General features: G+C 43.7%; 1 protein-coding gene across 3 annotated transcripts in view; it reads left to right on the top strand.

The window, feature by feature from the left end:
- Positions 1-20,434, top strand: part of LOC124622447 (UHRF1-binding protein 1-like) — a 442,870-nt gene that overhangs the window by 40,745 nt on the left and 381,691 nt on the right. The window lies entirely within an intron of this gene.

Consider the following 20,434-nt stretch of genomic DNA (forward strand, 5'->3'; position numbering starts at 1 on the left):
CTCGTACTGGTGTTTCTGCAGCTATCTCATTGCAAATTTGAGATGTGCTGTAGAGTGTCCTGGTCTGAAGGCATACTGTTCTTCTCTCAGTTGCTTCTCCACTGTTCTGCAGATACATTTCACTACAGCTTCTCGTAGATTTTTGCAAAGTGACACGTAAGGCTAATGTTAGCAAAAGTTTCTGGAACCCTTTTGGAGACAGGTATAGTTATTTACTTCTACCAGTCTTCTGAAGTTCTCATTTCAAACACTGGAAAATCCATGATTGAATGTAACAATATTATGAAAAGGAAAGTTGTTACTCACCACATAATGGAGATGCTAAGCTGTAGAGAGGCACAACAAAAAGACTGTTACAAATAATACTTTTGGCTGGCCCATAAAAAAACACACACACACACACACACACACACACACACACACACACACACGCACACGCACACGCACACGCAACTCACACACACATGACTGCAGTTTAAGGCAACTGTAGCCACACTGCAAGCAGTAGCACCAGTGCATGACGGGAGTGGCATCAGGGTTGGGGGTAAGGAGGAGGCTGGAGTGGGGAGGGGGAGGGATAGTAGGATAGGGATGGTGGACACGCAGTGCTGCTGGGGAGTCCACAGGGACGAGGTGGAGAGGGTAGGGCAGCTATGTGCAGTTGGGCGGTTAGACAGAGGGCAGGGGAGAGGGGGTAGCCGAAAAGGAGAGAAGTAAAAAGACTGGGTGCGATGGTGGAATGAGGGCTGTATAGTGCTGGAATGGGAACAGAGAGGCTGGATAGTTGAGGACAATGACTAATGAAGGTTGACGTAGATATATTGCAGGCGAAGTTCCCTCCTGCGCAATTCAGAAAAGCTAGTGTTGGTGGGAAGGATCCATGTGGCACAGGCTGTGAAGTGGTAATTGAAATGAAGGATGTCACGTTTGATGGCGTGTTCAGCAACTGGGTGGTCCACTTGTTTCTTCACCACATTTTGTCACTGGCCATTCATGTGGACAGACAGCCTATTGGCTGTCACACCCACATAGAATGCAGCACAATGGTAGCAGCTTAGCCTGTAGATCACATGGTGGGTTTCACAGGTAGCCCTGCCTTTGATGGGATAGGTGATGTTTGTGATTGGACTGTAGTAGATGGTGGTGGGAGGATGTATGGGACAGGTCTTGTATTTAGGTCTATTACAGGGGTATGAGCCATAAGGTAAGAGGTTGGGGACAGGGGTTGTGTAGAGATGGACGAGTATACATTCCTATCACGCAGTGGTGTGTGTGTGTGTGTGTGTGTGTGTGTGTGTGTGTGTGTGTGTATTTTTGACGTAGGCCTTACGGGCCGAAAGCTTTATTTGCAACAGTCTTTTTGTTGTGCCTATTGTGACTCAGCATCTCCGCTATGTGATGAGTAGCAACTTTCCTTTTCATAAAATGAAAGTTCTCATTTAATTCCATATATCTCTCATAACTCTATAAAACAACTGTGTCCTGATCTCTTCTGCTGCTCTGATATTCTCCACATTTGTATCATTCATCCCAAATGCCTTTCTCATTTTTTTTTTTTTTAGTGCTTCCTCCACATCTATCCTCACTAGATCTTTTGCCATTTGGAGTTCACCCCCGTCTTCTAACTATCCACCTATCTATTTATGTATCTATATTCGGTGTGTGTGTGTGGGTGGGGGGAGACACCTGCCGTGATTTCGTTTGTATGTTTGGGCTAATCTCAGGAACTATTGTAAGGATTGTGATACAGTTTGCCCCTAATTTGTGAGGAAGGTTTCTATCTATAATTTATGAATTTTTGTGCAACTTGGCTGAGCTACAAAGAATTATTCCCCTGCCCCAGTTAAAATGATGCCATTGTCATCTAGTGATGAATGGCAGAACTCCTCTGTGTAATGCAGCCAATGCAAAACTGAGTGCACATAAACCCTACACTTCCTTTGATGTATCAACAACAGCCGGAACGTGTTTGGTGTAGCATAATCATTGTTGATGTGACTTTATGTATTCAGATATTATTTCTTTGGACACTTTGAAAGAATGCATGAAACTGGTAAGTGAATCTCAACTGATGAGAAAGGAATACAGGCGTTCTATGATTATAAAGAAATATTTGATACATTAGCAGTGTATAACCTACAGTGTAGCAACTGAAAAGTATCAGCATTGCTTATAAACATTGATGGATTCGTGAGCTTCTTAAAGAAGGAAACGGACATAAATACAATCTCCTTGACACTTTAAAACTAGAGGATCAAATAGGATTCTGAAATTCCTTGTAGGTGACTACAGAAATTTAGAAATACTTGTAAGCTAGTTGGAGGACACATTTCGAGAAAAAGATAATTTCACACTGTTAATTTCTGCCTCCCTTATAAAGGTTGTTTATAAATGATTATTGGGGTTTTAACACTTTATAATATTTATTACATTAAACTTACAGTTGTAAATGATATGTCAAATGAAAGAGCAAATCAAACAGTTGTGTTTGGCACCAGTGCGCATGCGCAGCGCGCGATGTTTCTGCCGCAATCCGCTAGATTGGTTGAACTCCACTGTACCCAAGTGCTGGATAGGTCACAAGGGACCCAGTGACAGGGCTTGCTTTGCATGGCCTCCACGTTCACCCAACCTGAAGCCGTGCAATTTTTTCCTTTGGGGCTTCATCAAGGATCGTATGAACGTGCCTCCGCTACCAGCAGACCTCCCTGAATACAGAAACTGGATTGAAGGAGCTGTTGCTACAATCATTGAAGACACATTTATCAATGTGTGGGAAGAACTTGGCTATAGACTTGATGTATGCCGTGTGACAAATGGTGCTCACGTTGAATATTTATAAGGTTCTTGGGAAAACTGTTTGAGTTGCTCTTTCGTCTGATATCATTTATAACTGTAAGTTTAATATAATAAATATTATAAAGCATTAAAACCCTGATATTCATTTATAAACACCCTGTATTAGCAGTTGCAATTTGCCCTCATAATTCAGAGCACAGTATACATATTACAGACAGTGAGTTACTTTGAAGTAACATAAGCAGTCACTTTAGAACAATTATGCAGTGAAAAAATATGTGAATTCAGAAGATTGGTTTTTAATTTGTATGTGAAAAGTAAAGCATTTTCTGAAAAACTGCTTCTGCAAGAGATGCATCTTTAATTCATTTACTTAAAGTAAGTTTTTCGGCAGTGCAACAGAACACTTAACTTTCAGATTTATGTTTTTCTTGAACTGAAGCTAGATACGTACATAGTTTTTTCTGTGGCAGGGCAAAAATAGTTGGCAGCAAAGAGTTGTGACAATGAGTCCATACATTGAACCAGTATGTGCTAGGGTTTACGAGATGAGTACTGTAGTAGGCCACATATGTACATATGTAGATTATGCATTTTTTCTGGTTTTATTGTGCTTAATTTGTGGCTTTTGGACATGATATGCAACAAATTAAAAGAAATGTATAAACACACACACACACACACACACACACACACACACACACACACACACATGATTGGCATAGGATATTTACATTGGTTGTAAACATATTAATTAAATCATGATGTACTCCCACCTTTGCCATGAGAAGTTACTCTGAATGCCAATTAAATATGTAATAGACAACACTCATGCCTCCTAATAACTGTTATGGCTCGCCCTGCTTAGAAAGCTTGTCGTATGAAATTTCATGGTATTCAGTTACCTAACATTGTTTTATGAATTTTAACTCTAATAAATCGCCTGTGACCAGTTTAACACTGCACCACACAAGTCATCTGGCCATAGATATTTAGTAGTACACATGTGAAGCGGGGAGGGAGACTAGTCACAAGTCTGCTCTACATTTCTATCTTTCTCCACTTGTTTGTCAAAATTTTCAGCAAATCGGCAGAATTTTCAGAACTCCACCAGTGAGTGTTGTTGTGTTGTCTCCTATTGCCAGTTCTTCCACATGTCTCTTCTGCTGCTTCTGGCATTGTAATTCTGTCAGAGACAGCAAAGGACTTGGAAGAGCAGTTGAACGGAATGGACAGTGTCTTGAAAGGAGGGTATAAGATGGACATCATCAAAAGCAAAACGAGGATAATGGAATGTAATCAAATTAAATTGGTTGATGCTGAGGGAATTAGATTAGGAAATGAGACACTTAAAGTAGTAAAGGAGTTTTGCTATTTGGGGAGCAAAATAACTGATGATGGTCGAAGTAGAGAGGATATAAAATGTAGACTGGCAATGGCAAGGAAAGTGTTTCTGAAGAAGAGAAATTTGTCAACATCGAGTATAGATTTAAGTGTCAGGAAGTCATTTCTGAAAGTGTTTGTATGGAGTGTAGCCATGTATGGAAGTGATACATGGACGGTAAATAGTTTGGACAAGAAGAGAATTAAAGCTTTCGAAATGAAGTGCTACAGAAGAATGCTGAAGATTAGATGGGTAGATCACATAACTAATGAGGAGGTATTGAATAGAACTGGGGAGAAGAGGAGTTTGTGGCACAACTTGACCAGAAGAAGGGGTCGGTTGGTAGGACATGTTCTGAGGCATCAAGGGATCACCAATTTAGTATCGGAGGCAGCGTGGAGGGTCAAAGGTACTGGGAGATGAAGAAGCTTGCACAGGATAGAGTAGAATGGAGAGCTGCACCAAACCAGTCTCAGGACTGAAGACGACAACAACAACATATAGTCAGTCTCCTACTTCACGTCCCCATTCCCAGAGCTTGGATGAGTAGTTGGACTTTGGGAAACCATTTGTGATAGTGTGTAATAGGAAGTCTTGGGAACCATTTGTGATAGTGTGTAATAGGAAATCTTGCGTATGTTATAAACACACACACACACACACACACACACACACACACACACAAAGCTACTTTTTTTAGTTAGTAAAAATGTATGCTTGTTGTGTGTTTAAAAGCAAAGAATTCACTTAAATAATAAATATATAGCCATATATCCACCAAGAAGAGACATATTAAAAAAAAAAAAAAATTGATGTAATATGTATCGTAGCAGAAAATTGCAGAAGTGAGTCAGTGAGTTATGAAAATATGAATCTGAGAGGTACATCTTCATGTTTCACAGTATAATCAGGTGTATTGTAAGAACTACATGTCCTTGACTGATCTACTGACTGAGCCACCAGACATCATTCACGTCCACCTTTTAAAAGTTTGCTTGGTAGAATGGTACACTGACGGATAAAAAAGTGAAACACCCAGAAAGGCATGGTTGACTGTCACTGTAACTTTGTACACATGCACACCATCGACAAGTATGTAAATGATTAGAGTTGCAATTCTCTGTAACTGGTAGAATGGCCGCCAGAGTGCATTAGTGTTGTAGGTGCCCTGTGTTGTTTCCAGGCTTGGTTGGGCATATAAGGGACATGTACAGGATCTAATGTTTACTGTGAAGGATGTGGAGAAGACGAGTTCTCCTGTAATGCAGCATTATTGGTAAACAACAAAATTTGAAAGGGGACTCCCTGTGGATCACCATTTACCCAGATGGTCGAATTGTGCAGTATCCAGATTTGTAGGGCATTCGGATGTGACAGTGACCTGATGTTGGATTGCAGTGGGAATATGAGAAATGGCACACTTGTTGTCAAGTTCCTGTTGATCACATCTGACCATCATAAAAGCAAGATCGCTATTTGTATTGTGCACCAAGCACATCATAACCCCTCCACATCTGTGCATGCTATCCAAGAACGAGTAATGGACACCCCACACTTTTGATTGGAAACTAGCAGAGGTCCGAGTAGGGACTTACTGCCCCATATGTTCGTTGTCTTTGGCACTGTAACACAAATGGAGTGCGTTTGGAGTGGTGCCATGACAGAGAAGCCTAGACTACTGATAAATAGTGGTAAATTGTGTTCAGTGATGAATCATGGCTCATCACTGCCCCATATGAACTGAATTGTTAGCTGCTCCAGGCAGAAGTCGTGCTTTGTTGGTGCTGCACATTTTTGCAATTTTCATAGAGATAAACTGATGCTGCACTGTTTGTCTTGGCATGCCAGTGTGGAAATTGTCACAAAATTATCTAAGTAAAAAATCAGTGCAACTTGCTTGTTTATTTATATGTAGAAACCAACTCCAGAATTTTCCTTTGTGTGAGATTGTGTGTGTCAGATTCATGTGGTGATGTGAAATTCTAGATTCACATATTTTACTGTTTGTGTTACTTCTGCATAATTTTTCATTTATCATATCACTACTCATTTGTATTGTGATATACTGTGAAATTTCAAAAATTTGTGAGTGCCAGGATAAACTCTTACTGTTATTGTGAATTGTAGGCTTTAACTTATTTATGGTATTTTAAAATTTTTGAGAACAGTAGGCCTATCTTGTTGAAACAGTTGTTCTCTAATTTCATTGTATAATTACATGAGAAATAGTATTCTGAAAAGGATAGTTGCTACTTACCATATAACAGAGATGCAGAGTCACAGATAGGCACAACAAAAAGACACACACACACACACACACACACACACACACACACACACAGAAGCAACTCATACACATGACCAGATGGGTAAGGACAACGGCTAACGAAGGTTGAGGCCAGGAGGGTTATGGGAATGTAGGATATATTGAAGGGTAGTTGCAACCTGTGCAATTCAGAAAAGCTGGTGTTGGTGTGAAGGATCCAGATGGCACAGGCTGTGAAGTAGTCATTGAAATGAAGAACATCATGTTGGGCAGCATGCTCAGCAACGAGATGGTCCAAGTGTTTCTTGGCCGCTGTTTGTTGGTGGCCATTGATATGGACAGACAGCTTGTTGGTTGTAATGCCAAACATAGAATAAAGCACAGTGGTTGGAGCTTAGCTTGTAGATCACATGACTGGTTTTGCAGGTAGCCTAGCCTTTGTTGGGATAGGTGATACTTGTGACCAGACTGGAGTAGGTGTTTGTGGGAGGATATATGGGACAAGTCTTGCATCTAGGTCTACTACAGGGATACGAGCCGTGAGGGCAAGCGGTTGGGAGTAGGGTTTGTGTAGGGATGGATGAGAATATTGTGTTGGTTTGGTGGGTAGCCAAATACTGCTGTTAGAGGGGTGGGAAGGATAATGGTTAGGGCATCTCTCTTTCCAGGGTGTGACAAGAGGTAGTCAGAATCCTGGCGGAGAATGTGATTCAGTTGCTCTGGGTGGTACTAAGTCACAAGAGGACTGCTCCTCTGTCACTGGATGGTGAGACTTTGGGAGGTGGTGGGAGACTGAAGAAATAAGACACAATAGATCTGTTTCTGTACAAGGTTGGGAATGTAAATATGGTCTGTGAAGACCTCTTTAACACCCTAGATACATTTTGAGAAGGACTGCTTGTCATTACAGATGTGACGGCCACGTGTGGCTAGGCTGTATTAAGGGATTTCTTGGTTTGGAATGGGTGACAGTTGTCAAAGAGGAGGTATTGCTGGTGGTTGGTATGTTTGATATGGACAAAGGTACTGGTGATGGGGATCAACATTGAGGAAGGTGGCTTATTGGGTTGAACACTACAGTTCCAGTGCTCAATGGATTCCAAACCTACAATCTCCTTCCTAGTCGCCATGATCAACTACATCCTGACCCACAATTACTTCTCGTTTGAAGGCATTAGCTACAAACAAATCTGGGGTATGGCTGTGGGCACCTGCATCACAGCATCCTGTTCCAACATATTCATGGTCCATCTAGAGGAATCCTTTCTAAACACCCAGAATCCCAAACCTCACCTGGTTCAAATTCATTGATGACATCTCATAATCTGCATTGAAGGTGAGGACACCCTATCCACATTCCTTTAGAATCTCACCTCCTTTTTCCCCATTCGCTTCTCTTGGTCCTACTCAACCCAACAAGCCACCTGCCTTGATCTTGACTGCTATCTCGAAGATGGCTACATCAGTACTTCCTCCTATCAAACCTACCAACCACCAGAAATATCTCCACTTTGACAGCTGCCACCCATTCCATACCATAAAGTCTCTTCCATACAGCCTAGCCACAGGTAGCCATTGCACCTGCAGTGAGGAGCGTTCACTCTCGAATATAGGAAGGGTGTCACTGATACCTTCACAGAATGTAATTAGCCTCCCAACCTTGTACGAAAACAGATCTCCTGTGGCTTACCTCTCCAGTCACCCACCACCTCCCAAAGTCCCACTATCCAACCACAGAGGAGCTTTCATCTTGTGACTCAGTACCACTTAGGACTGAGGTAACTGAATCACATTCTTTGCCAGGGTTTTAACTACCTCTTGTTGTGCCCTGAAAACAGGAATTTGAAACCCACTGTCTTGCCTACCCATCTCACAGTGGTACACCACTTCCCACCAAACCTACACAATATACTCGTCTATCCCTAAATTATCCCTGCTCCCAACCCCTTGCCTCATGGGTCATATCGCTGTAATAGCCCCAGATGCAAACCTTTCCTTTGCATCCTCCCACAACCATCTGCTCAAGTCCGCCCACAAGCATCACCTACCCCATCAAAGACAGGGCTATTGGTGAAACCAGTCATGTTATGTACAAACTAAGCTGCAACCATAGAGCTTCATTCTACGAGGACATGACAACCAACAAGCTGCCTGTCCGCGTGGATGGCCACTGGCAAATTGAGGCGAAGAAATACTTGGACCACCCTGTTATTGAGCATGCCACCCAATGCAATGTACTTAATTTCAATGACTGCTTCACATCCTGTGCCATCTGGGTCCTTCCTATCAACGCCAGCTTTTCTGAACTGTGCAGGTGGGGACTCTCCCTGCAGTATATCCTTCATTCTCATAACTCTCCTGGCCCCAACCTTCATTAGTCATTGACCTTACCCATCGATCACCTGCCCAGTTCCCATTCCAGTGCTACACAGCCCTCTATCCCACCAACGACCCACAGTCTTTTTACTCCTTCCCTCCCCCCCCCCCCCCCCCCCCCACTACTTGTCTAATCTCCCAATGGGACCTAACTGCCCCATCTTCCCTCCACCTTGTCCCCCTCCCCCCAACAGTGGGGACAAATGGCACTTTCTGCCTCTCACCCCTACCATGCTATCCTGACCCATCCCTGCCCCAGCCTCTTCCTTACTGCCACCACCCTGTTGCTTCTCCCATCGTGCGTTGCTGTTCACAGTTGGGCTTCAGTAGCCAGAGACTGTGGTCGTGTGTGTGAGTTGTCTTGTGTCTAGACAAGACAGCCCAGACACAATGAGAGGAAGCCGAAAGGCACGCGCTAAGTTAATGCAGGATGGCGTGAGGTCTGAAACAGGATACGTAATGAATGCTATAAAGAAAAGTACATAGCTTCTGGAATACTTAACTTTAATCCATCCTTTTGGTACATGTGGAGATTGTGGCGATACAAGTGAGACTCTTTAGATACATGCAATGTTACTAATGGCACCTTGCTAGGTCGTAGCCATTGACTTAGCTGAAGGCTATTCTAACTATTGGCTTGGCTAATGAGCAATGCTTCGTCCATGTAGTCGCTAGCAAAGTCGTCCGTACAACTGGGGCGAGTGCTAGTCCGTATCTCGAGACCTGCCTTGTGGTGGCACTCGGTCTGCCATCACAAAGTGGCGACACGCGGGTCCGACATGTACTAATGGACCGCGGCCGATTTAAAACTACCACCTAGCAAGTGTGGTGTCTGGCGGTGACACCACATTCCTCCCCCGCAAATCGGCGAACGGTCGTGTTATAAGGCTTCCACCCGCTGTGGGGAGGACCCCATGTTGACGTATGCGATGAGGTGGGGAGCCTAACAACAGGCGAGGCTGTGCCACCCGCACCCGGCCATTCGGTCCGAGGGGAGCTAGGAAACGCCGGAAAACCTAGTCCAGGGTGCACGTCAACATGCGGTGTATGCGCCCGTAAAGAGACAGGAGGGGCCGAAGGGTCGACCTCCATTGCGTCGGGGTACCCGATGCGCGAAGACGCCATGTGGTCCGGAGCGGGCAAGAGTTCCATGGCGGAGGACGGCTGGTCACGGGAAGCGATCTGCGGCGCGTGACCCAGGGAGGCGCTTGGCGGCTGCAGCGAGGCGTCCACTGCGGGCGGCGCCGGCTGGAGAACAGGCGGCGACGGCTGCGGCGGCTGCGGCGGCGCGTCGCCATGGGGCAAAATGGAAGGCATCGTCGGTAACACCTGGGGATGAGGCGAGCCAGTAGATGGGTCCCCAGGGCGCTGACCGGACGGCACCGTCGCTGAAAGCAGACGGGGAGCGGCAGAACCCGTGCGACGACAGAGGCGCAGCTGATTGAGATGCCGACGCACCTCACCAGAGGCCCCCAAAACCAAATACATCGCGCGGCCGAGGCAGCGAAGAATGCGCCCTGCGAGCCAACGCCGTGAACCTCGATAGTTGCGATAGAATACAACGTCGCCTGGAGCAAAAGCAGAAGTCTGCCGCTGCACAGGAACCTGATGCGGCGGGTGCAGCAAAGACATCAAGGTTCGATGAGGACGACCGTGGAGCAACTCAGCCGGCGAGTGACCATCTCGGGGCTGAGAGCGATACGATGACAAAAAGAGCAACAACGCGTCCTCCCGAGAATGCGACTCAACATCTGTGACTTGAAAGTCCGGACCAATCGTTCAGCGGCACCGTTTGACTGAGGCGAAAACGGCGCGGATGTCAGATGTTGAATACCATTGGCCTGGCAGAATGACTGAAATTCTGCGGACATGAATTGTGGGCCATTGTTGGAAACAATAGTCTGCGGAAGACCTTCAATGCAAAAGATAGCAGACAACGCTTGGATGGTGGCAGAGGACGTCGTGGAAGACATCCGGACAACAAAAGGAAAATTACTGAAGGCATCTACCACAACCAACCATCTAGCATTCCAGAATGGACCAGCAAAATCGATGTCCAAGCGTTACCAAGGGGAAGTGGCTTTTGGCCATGCAAAGACTTTCCGCGGCGGCGCGGATCGTTGTTCGGCACACGCCATGCAAGAAGAGCACATTTTCGTAATTGCAGCATCGATTCCGAACCAAGTACAGTGCTGACGAGCAAGTTGTTTCGTTCTCACTATACCCCAATGTCCTTGGTGAAGAAGCTTTAAGACAGAGGACTGTAACGAACGTGGGACCACGACTCTGGACTGATCATTATCAGAACGCAACAACAAAACACCATGTTGAACAAAAAGTCTCTCCTTGTGAGCAAAAAATCGGCGAACCAACGGATCCTCGATCCGAGACTTTGACAAAGGCCATTGCGTAGCAACAAAACGCAAAACGGTAGCAAGGACAGGGTCAGCAGCTGTGGCTGTAGCTACACGATGAAAATCAATCGGAAATGATTCGACCACGTCATCGGTTTGTGCATCAATGAACATGCAAGCAAGTTCGGAAGAATCGAATGCTCTATTCGCAGCAACAGGCAAACGGGACAACGCATCGGCGTTTCCGTGCTTAGTAGTGGACCGATACAAGATATCGTAGCGGTACTGCGAGAGGAAAATAGACCAGCGAATGAATTTCTGCGCTGTACGTGGAGGTACAGGCTTGTTCGGATGAAAAAGCGATGTCAATTGTTAGTGGTCCGTGATGATGGTAAAGTGATGACCATACAAGAAATCATAGAACTTAGTAACACCAAACATGAGAGCCAAAGTTTCTTTCTCTATCTGTGAATAATTTCTTTGCGCAGATGAGAGCAATTTGGACGCAAAGGCAATAGGGCGATCATGCGATCCATCTTGGTGCGCAAGCACAGCACCGATCCTGAAATCCGATGCATCTACCATCAACAAAAGGGGTTTCTGGGGATCGAATGGCGTAAGGCAAGTATTTGAATGCAACGCTGATTTCAACTGGCGAAAGGCGCGTTCGCATCCCGTCGTCCAGACGAACGGAACACCTTTACGGCGTAAGCGATGAAGCGGAGCTGAAATGGAAGAGGCATTGCGTAGAAAGCGATGATAATGGTTAATTTTACCCAACACACTCTGTAGGTGCTTCAAATTCTGCGGCGAAGGCAAGTCTTGTATGGCACGAAGGTGCTCTGGACTGGGATGTACGCCCTGCGCATTATGACATGTCCCAGATATGGTAAGTCACAAGCAAAAAACACACATTTGTCCTTCCGCAAGCGAAGACCATTTTGTCGCAATACCTGAAATAATGTTCGTAGGTGTGCTAAATGCTCGTCTGCTGTCTTTCCGGAGATCACAATATCGTCCAGATAGTTCGCAGCAGTAGGGACCGACGCAAAAACAGTTTGTAAATATTGCTGAAACAATGCAGGGGCGGATGCACACCCGAATGGCAGTCTTTTGAATCGGTACAAACCAAGATGCGTGTTAACCACCAAGACGCGCTGGGATTCGTCGTCCACCGGTATTTGCAAGTGCGCATCTGCGAGGTCCATCTTCGAAAAGTATTTACCCGGGCACAGTTTATCAAAAAGATCTTCCGGGCGGGGTAAAGGAAAAGTTCCAGTCACTAGTTGCGGATTCACAGTGGCCTTGAAGTCCACACAAAGTCTCAATTTTCTGGAAGGTTTTGGCAAAATTACTAAGGGTGAGGCCCAGAGAGAAGCCTGCACACGTTCAATTACACCTTGTGATTCTAAATCGTGTAATGTTCTTGCGACCTCATCACGCAATGCGTGAGGAACATTGCGCGCTCTGAAAAATTTCGGTTGCGCGTTGACTTTCAGTTCCAAATGTGCTTCATAGTTCTGAGCGCAACCTAAGCCCGGTGCAAAAATGTCTGCAAATTCTTAACACAGACGAGAAACACTGTCGGAAGGCACAGTCTGATTCACTGATTGGACCTGATTTACTATAGACATGTTAAACAACTGAAATAAATGTAAACCAAACAAGTTCACTGCAGTAGAAGAACGAAGAACATAAAATGACACAAGTTTTGTTTGTCCCTTATATGTTGCAAGAAGAGTGCACTGTCCTAACACAGGGATATGCTGTCCTGAATAACTATTTAACTGAACATTTGCGGCACGCAACGGAGGTTTGCCCAGTTGTTTGTACGTGTCGTGATTGATCAATGAAACTGCAGCTCCGGTATCGAACTGGAATGGTATGACCTTGCCATTAAAGTCCAAATCTGCAAAAAGTTTATGGTCCTGCTGATGACAAGAGCGACTGTCTCAAGCAATTGGAACTGATACAGGTACAGCATCACTTGCTAATTGACGTGATTTCCGGCGACGTCGACGCACACTTTTTGTGGGACGAACAAAGTCACTGTTAGAGAAAGTGGCACTGGACGGAGTGGAATTAACTACATGAATGAATGTCCATGGGCGAAGGTTCACGAGCCTGAGCATTCGTGGTTCGATTCCGGCGCGAAGCAAAGGGCCTGGAATGGTTGTGATTGTCTGATCTGAGCTTTTTTTGGCAAACACTTTGAACATGTCCTTTCTTATAACAGAAAAAGCAAATAGCTTGGCGTGACGGGCAATTTTCACGCGAATGTCTAGTAGCACACAGCGGGCATGATTTCACCGCATTTGTACGCTGTCGCGGCACACCTGGTGTAGAGCGTGGCGGCAGCTGCACGGACGTGTGCGAGGGCAGTTTACCGGGCCGTGCAGCGCGCCTGGCGGGCCGGTTAATGTTACACACGGCTGGCGAAGTTGCAAATGATTCCTGAGCAAAGTCATGCGTGTCTTGTCTATCCAATATGTCTATCACTTGCTGAAGGGAGGGATTAACTAGTTTCAAAATCTGTTCCCGTATGCGAACATCAGAAACGTTCTGTGCTATTGCATCACGTACCATAGTATCTGAATAAGGGAGTCCACATTCACACTCAAAAGCACAATCCCTTGTAAGGCCTTGCAATGTTGCAACCCACTCCCTATTAGTTTGACCGGCCGTACGTTTTGTACGAAAGAACGTATACCTTTTTGCAATGACATTAACTGTTTCCTTGAAATAGACATCTAAAGCAGACAAAATTTCTTCATAGGACAGAGTTGCTACGTCGCGTCGGGGAAATAATTTCACTATCATACAGTACGTTTGCACCCCTACACACGCCAATAAATGAGGCTGCCGCTCGTTACCTTGAATTCTGTAGGCGGCTAGATGAAATCCAAACTGGCGTGACCACTCCGTCCATGTTTCCTTAGCTGGGTCAAACGGCCTAAAAGGCGGTGCAACTGCGAGTTGTGGCTGCGGGAGCGGCGGAGCGGCGGCCGCCGCATCGTTTTGCATTGCACGTTGACCCTGGACGAGCTGTCCAAGGGCATCCAATAACGCCTGTGTCTGCTGATTCTGCAAGCGATAAAATTCGGACAGTACGTCTGGTGAAGCCATGACACAAGGAAATGTAAGCAATTAGAAAGAACAAGACCCTTTCCGTGGACTCGTCGCCAAAAATGTTGTGTCTAGACAAGACAGCCCAGACACAATGAGAGGAAGCCGAAAGGCACGCGCTAAGTTAAAGCAGGATGGCGTGAGGTCTGAAACAGGATACGTAATGAATGCTATAAAGAAAAGTACATAGCTTCTGGAATACTTAACTTTAATCCATCCTTGTGGTACATCTGGAGATTGTAGCGATACAAGTGAGACTCTTTAGATACATGCAATGTTACTAATGGCGCCTTGCTAGGTCGTAGCCATTGACTTAGCTGAAGGCTATTCTAACTATTGGCTCGGCTAATGAGCAATGCTTCGTCCATGTAGTCGCTAGCAAAGTCGTCTGTACAACTGGGGCGAGTGCTAGTCCGTATCTCGAGACCTGCCTTGTGGTGGCGCTCGGTCTGCGATCACACAGTGGCGACACGCGGGTCCGACATGTACTAATGGACCGCGGCCGATTTAAAACTACCACCTAGCAAGTGTGGTGTCTGGCGGTGACACCACAAGTTGCTTTTATATGTGGGTGTACACGTGTGTGTATTTCTGACGAAGACATAGTTGGCTGAGAGTTCACTTTCTGACAATCTTTTTGTTGTGCCTATCTGCAACTCGGCATCATATGGGGAGAAGCAACAGTTCTTTTCATAATACTGTTACATTTCATCCTGGATTTTCCATTATTTGATTTTAGATGAGAAACAGGTTATTCTTAAATCTTTCTGGACACTTACAAAACTGTGTTTTTGAAAATGTTCATAATTTTTGTAAGTTTGTAGCGAATCAGCATTTGTGGGTCAAAGTTATTGCCAAAGAATAGCTCACACTAAATTTCATTGTATATCAATGGAAATAAATGTACATTTCTGAGAGAATTTTCGGAAATTACAGTTGTCCTGTGTATAAACTAAGTCATAGTATTAAATCAGCATTTGTGATATAGTTACAGTAGCAGATGTAGTAACTAACATATTGTTTTACATTTGGTTTTTCCCTTTCAAAAGGAGAAGGCTATTTGTTATCCAATCATATCATAAATTAACTCTATTTTTGAGTTTGTTTTGCATTTGTAATGAATCTCAAAAAGCTGTAGTAAACTAGTAAATTTTACCAAAGGTTTTTCTGTTACCTGAGTAGAAGTCTCATTTTGTGTATTTGCTTCAATTCTTATAGGGAATTTGTAATTTTTTAGCTTAACAGATTAAGTCAGGAGGCTTAGTTTAAAGTTGTTTGTTCATTGCCCTGTAAAACATTGCACCAACGACATTGCAGCTCAGCTGTGAATGCTGTTTTTGAACACAAGATGAGTTAGTTGACATTCTTAAGGAGCTGATTACTGTCAAACGATTCGTAGCTGCTGCAAATCGATGTGTGGCATGTGGCACCAAAGATACCTCAAGCAACGTCCTCTCTTATGGGTCATGTCTCCACTGCAGCAAGTACGGGGTCTGTCATTACTCATCCACATGACTGTGGGTGACCTGTCAGTGGTAGATCTAGGCATCCTGTGCAGGGTTGACAGGGACCAGGGAGGACTCAGGTGTTATAGTGATCTCCCTAACCAACAAGTTCGAAGTGCTGTCTTTCACTGAAACTGAGCCAGTATGTCTCATTTGACCTTTCTGGAGAAATCTAATTTGCCCCGTGTCAAGAGGACGCAAACACAAAAGTGCTGGGTCTATAAATCATTGACAATTAAAATATATGGTGAATTATAGTACCCCTTATGGAAATGGCAGCAAGGGATGGGAAGGGACACCAGGTACACTTAGTGTGTGTGTATGAGGGCCTCATTCAACATGTTGAAGAGGCTATTCAGCAGACATTGAGGGAACAGGATGAAGCCAACTGCAAATTGTGGCACACATTGTAAAAAATGATGACTGTCATCTAGGCTCTGAGGTCCTACTTCTTCATTCCAACTGTCAGAAAAGGTTGAGAGGACCAACCTTATGCACAGAGTTTCAACAAAGCTCACAACCTGCAGCATTGGCCCCTGAACTGATCTCGGCCCGTTGGTTCTAAGTTGAGCGGTAGGATTGAACCAGAGACTTTGAGAGTTCTGTGACAAGCTAGGTTGCAATTTCCTGGAATTGTGCCATAGGGTTGAGAACTGTAGGGTCTCCCTGTGTGGGTCAGGTGTCCACTACATCAGTGGTTGGTAACCAGATAGCTGACTTTGTGTGTTTTTCCAGTTAGGCGACTTCCCACCTTATACAAATAATGATAGATGTAGGATGTCCAGAAGTATCAGTGCGAGATTGTAAGAAATGTCTCCCACAGGAGAGAGTATTAAAAACCTAGTGGTTAACTGCTGAAACATTTGCAACGGAGTGCCAGAGTTCGAAGTCCTTCAGAAAAGCAGTGAACGTCACATAATACTAGGTACTAGTACTAGCTGGTTGAAACCTGAAATTGATAGCAGTGAGATTTTTGGGGAAAATTTAAGTATCTATCAAGAGGATAGGCGTATGGGGAATGAGGTGGTGTATTTGTCACAGTGGACAAGAAACTCAGATGCACCAAGATAGAAATTGTAACTGCATGCAAAATTGTTTGAACTAATCTCAGAACCAGGGAAAGGCGTAAAATGGTAATTAGATCTCTCGCCCATTGGGCTTACTGCCGAAATAACCAAAAACTTTAGAGAAAATCCCAGTTCACTTGTATGTAAGTTCCCCAATCATAATCATTAAAGGAGACTTAATCATCAGACAGTAAACTGGAAAATTTTAGTTTTGTTAGAGGTGGGGGTGACAAAATATCCTGCTTCACCTCATCAGTGTTGCCACAAGTTCTGGAAAAATGAGGGAATTCCAAATGTGTCAGGAAACTCGGGGAAATTTGAAAAAAATACTGGAAAAATATCTTTTTGGCTCAAGAGATGAAATCGTTTGTTTACTGAGATATGCATCATCACTGGCTGGGCACAGCTGAGTATGTGCACCACTTCCTTACTCCGTCGTTTTTACTGCTTCTTCCCTTTCTACCACTTCCCTCAGCCTGCAGTCAGTGCTACCACCATTTTCTGCCTCTAGCCTAGCAGCTGCCAACGAGAGGCAGGGAGGAGTGAGAAGTCATTTGTTTGGATCTGATTCTGAGAGACTGTTGACACAGCAGTCGGAGACAGGGGTCATGTGTACATGAGTTGTGTCTGAGTGATTGTGTGAATGTGTGTGTGCTGTCATTTTCTGACAAAAGCCAAGGCCAAAAATTTAGTTGTGAGATTGTCATTGTCTTTTCTACGTGCCTGTCTGTAGCTCAGCAATCATCTTTATGGAGAGTTGCTACCTATCCTCATTAGTATTGATTCTCAGAGTATTTGAACAAGTTATCTGTTGCATGGATTGATCACCACAGTCTCATGTTGGCTGTGACATGTGAATACCTGCCCACATGAATGGACTTCCATGACGGGCCAAAACTGCAGGCCATTTCTGTGGGTATCTCTAATGGATCGGGCCTGTTGATCTGAAGCCCATCATTTCCTACTTATGTACAGGCCCTGCCCATCGGCTCTAGTCTCACTGATCTGCCTGCAGGCCAGGTTTCCTTTGTGTGTGGCATAATGCAGCAGATTTTTGTGGTTTATCCATGGACTCAGGACTCCAGTGCTCCTCGGCAGGCCAGAAGCCACAGGCAATGGGTTTCAGGAATTGTGACTGTCTCACCACATGTACCTTGTACAGTGTGGCATTTTATAGACATTTTATTTATTCTAGTACATTTTGGCTTCAGAAGCAGTTTATATATTATAAAGTATGGACGATAAGAAGAAGAAAATTGTGGCAGTCGCTGGAAGTTTGTATGCTATGTACTCATGTATTTTTTGAAAGAAGAACCGCACAATACCTGTAAAATAATAGACATAACACAGTGGGTAATAACCGACAATAACAAACATATACACTTTTTTCTGAGGTTATATTTGTAATCAGTGAAGGTATTTTAAATCTGTCTTGCAACTCCAATGAAATGCATGTTTTTGTCACCAAATGAGTTTCGTTTTATTGAAATCAAATAACATCAGTGGTCTTACTGAAAAACATATACCATTTGGCTTGCCATATTCATCTAAAAACAGATCGTTACAAAAGATGTTGATGTTAGTAGTTAAGAGTGTTGCTGACATGTTTAGAGATACAGTAATCCATACATTTTTTGTCATAATGTATCTTTACATGAGATCTCAAAATTTGTCAGGGAAAAATGCTAAAACTTGTCTGGAAATCAGGGAAATGTCAGGGAATTTCACTTGGGGAAATGCTTTATCTGAAATCTACGTAGAACCTATAGTTAGGACCTCATGATGGAAAGGTGTTGTTGTTGTTGTTGTTGTTGTTGTGGTGGTCTTCAGTCCGGGGACTGGTATGAAGCAGCTGTCCATAGTGCTCTACCCTGTGTGAGCATCTTCATCTCTTAGTAACTACTACAACGTACATCTTTCTGAATCTGTTTACTGTATTCATCTTTTGGTCTCCCTCTACGGTGTTTACCCATCCCCCTCCCCCCTCTCCCTCCCCCACCCCGCCCACACAAAATACACACACACACACACACACACACACACACACACACACACACACACTTCCCTCCAGTACTAAATTAGTGATCCCTTGATGTCTCAGAATGTATCCTATCAACCAATCCCTTCTTTTGATCAATTTGTTCCGCAATTTTCTTGTCTCTCTAATTCTGTTCAGTACTTCGTTAGTTACATGATTGACCCATCTAATCTTTGGCATTTTTCTGTAGCACCACATCTCAAAACTCCTATTCTCTTTTTATCTAAATTGTATATCGTCCATGTTTCACTACCATACATGTTTACACTTCAAATACCTTAAGAAAAGACTTCCTAACACTTAAATCTGTATTCGATGTTAACAAATTTCCCTTCTTCAGAAAAGCTTTTCTTGCCATTGCCAGTCTACATGTTATATTCTGTGTACTTCAGCCATCATCAGTTATTTTACTGCCCCAGTAGCAGTCTCTGAAAAAAAAAAAAAAAAAAAAAAAAAAAAGCAATATTTTCACCAAACCTCAAAGTTTTTATTTCTTCTCCCTGAACTTTAATTCCTACTCCAATGTTTCTGTGGTTTCCTTTACTGCATGTTCAATGCACATACTGAATAACATCAGGGATAGACTACAACCATGTCTCACTTGCTTTTCAACCACTGCCTCTCTTTCATGCCCCTAGACTCTTCTAACTGCCATCTGGTTTCTGTACGTATTGTAAATAGCCTTTCATTCTCTGCATTTGATCCCTGTTATGTTCAGAATTTGAAAGAGAGTATTCCAGTCAACATTGTCAAAAGCTTTCTGTAAACCTACAAATGCTGTAAATGTAGGTTAGCCTTTTATTAAACTATCTTCTGAGATAAGTCATAGAGTCATTATCGCCTCTTGTGTTCCTACATTTCTCCACAATCCAAACTGATCTTTCCTGAGATTGGCTTCTACCAGTTTTTCTATTTGTCTGTAAAGAATTTGGGTTAGTATTTTGCAACCATGATTTATAAAACTGATAGTTTGGAGATTTTCACACTTGTCACCAACTGCTTTCTTTGGTATTAGTATATTACTTCATTCATCTTGAAGTCTAAGATTTGTCTTGGGGAATTTTCGCTGTAACTTCTCTGCAATACTTGAAAAATGCTCGTTTACATAGTTTGCTAAGTGTTGTGGATCATTTATTACCTTATCCCCCTCCCTTAGCAGTATGTTATTCTGTGTTTGTTTGCCTCTCCCTGTTTCCTCTTTTATAACATCCCAGACTGCTTTGCTTTTATTCTCCTCATTATATATTATTTTGTCATTATATGACTCTTTTGCCACAGTCAGCACCTTCCTATAGATCTTTTTGTCTCTATGATAGAAATTTAAGAATTCTGGATCACTGTGAATCTTTTTCATGGAACTGAGGTGTTTTAAGTGTTTGGGAAGACTTCTTAATACCTGCTGTTATCCAGCCGTTGTTGTGAGATGTTGATACAGACATGCATACTTTTCAACATACCTTTTCAAAGTTTAGTTTAAACAATGTGGAGAATGTAGAGAATTTCATATTCACATTAGTTT

The sequence above is a fragment of the Schistocerca americana genome, chromosome 7, assembly GCF_021461395.2.
Source record: "Schistocerca americana isolate TAMUIC-IGC-003095 chromosome 7, iqSchAmer2.1, whole genome shotgun sequence".
NCBI classification, from domain to species: Eukaryota; Metazoa; Arthropoda; class Insecta; order Orthoptera; family Acrididae; genus Schistocerca; species Schistocerca americana.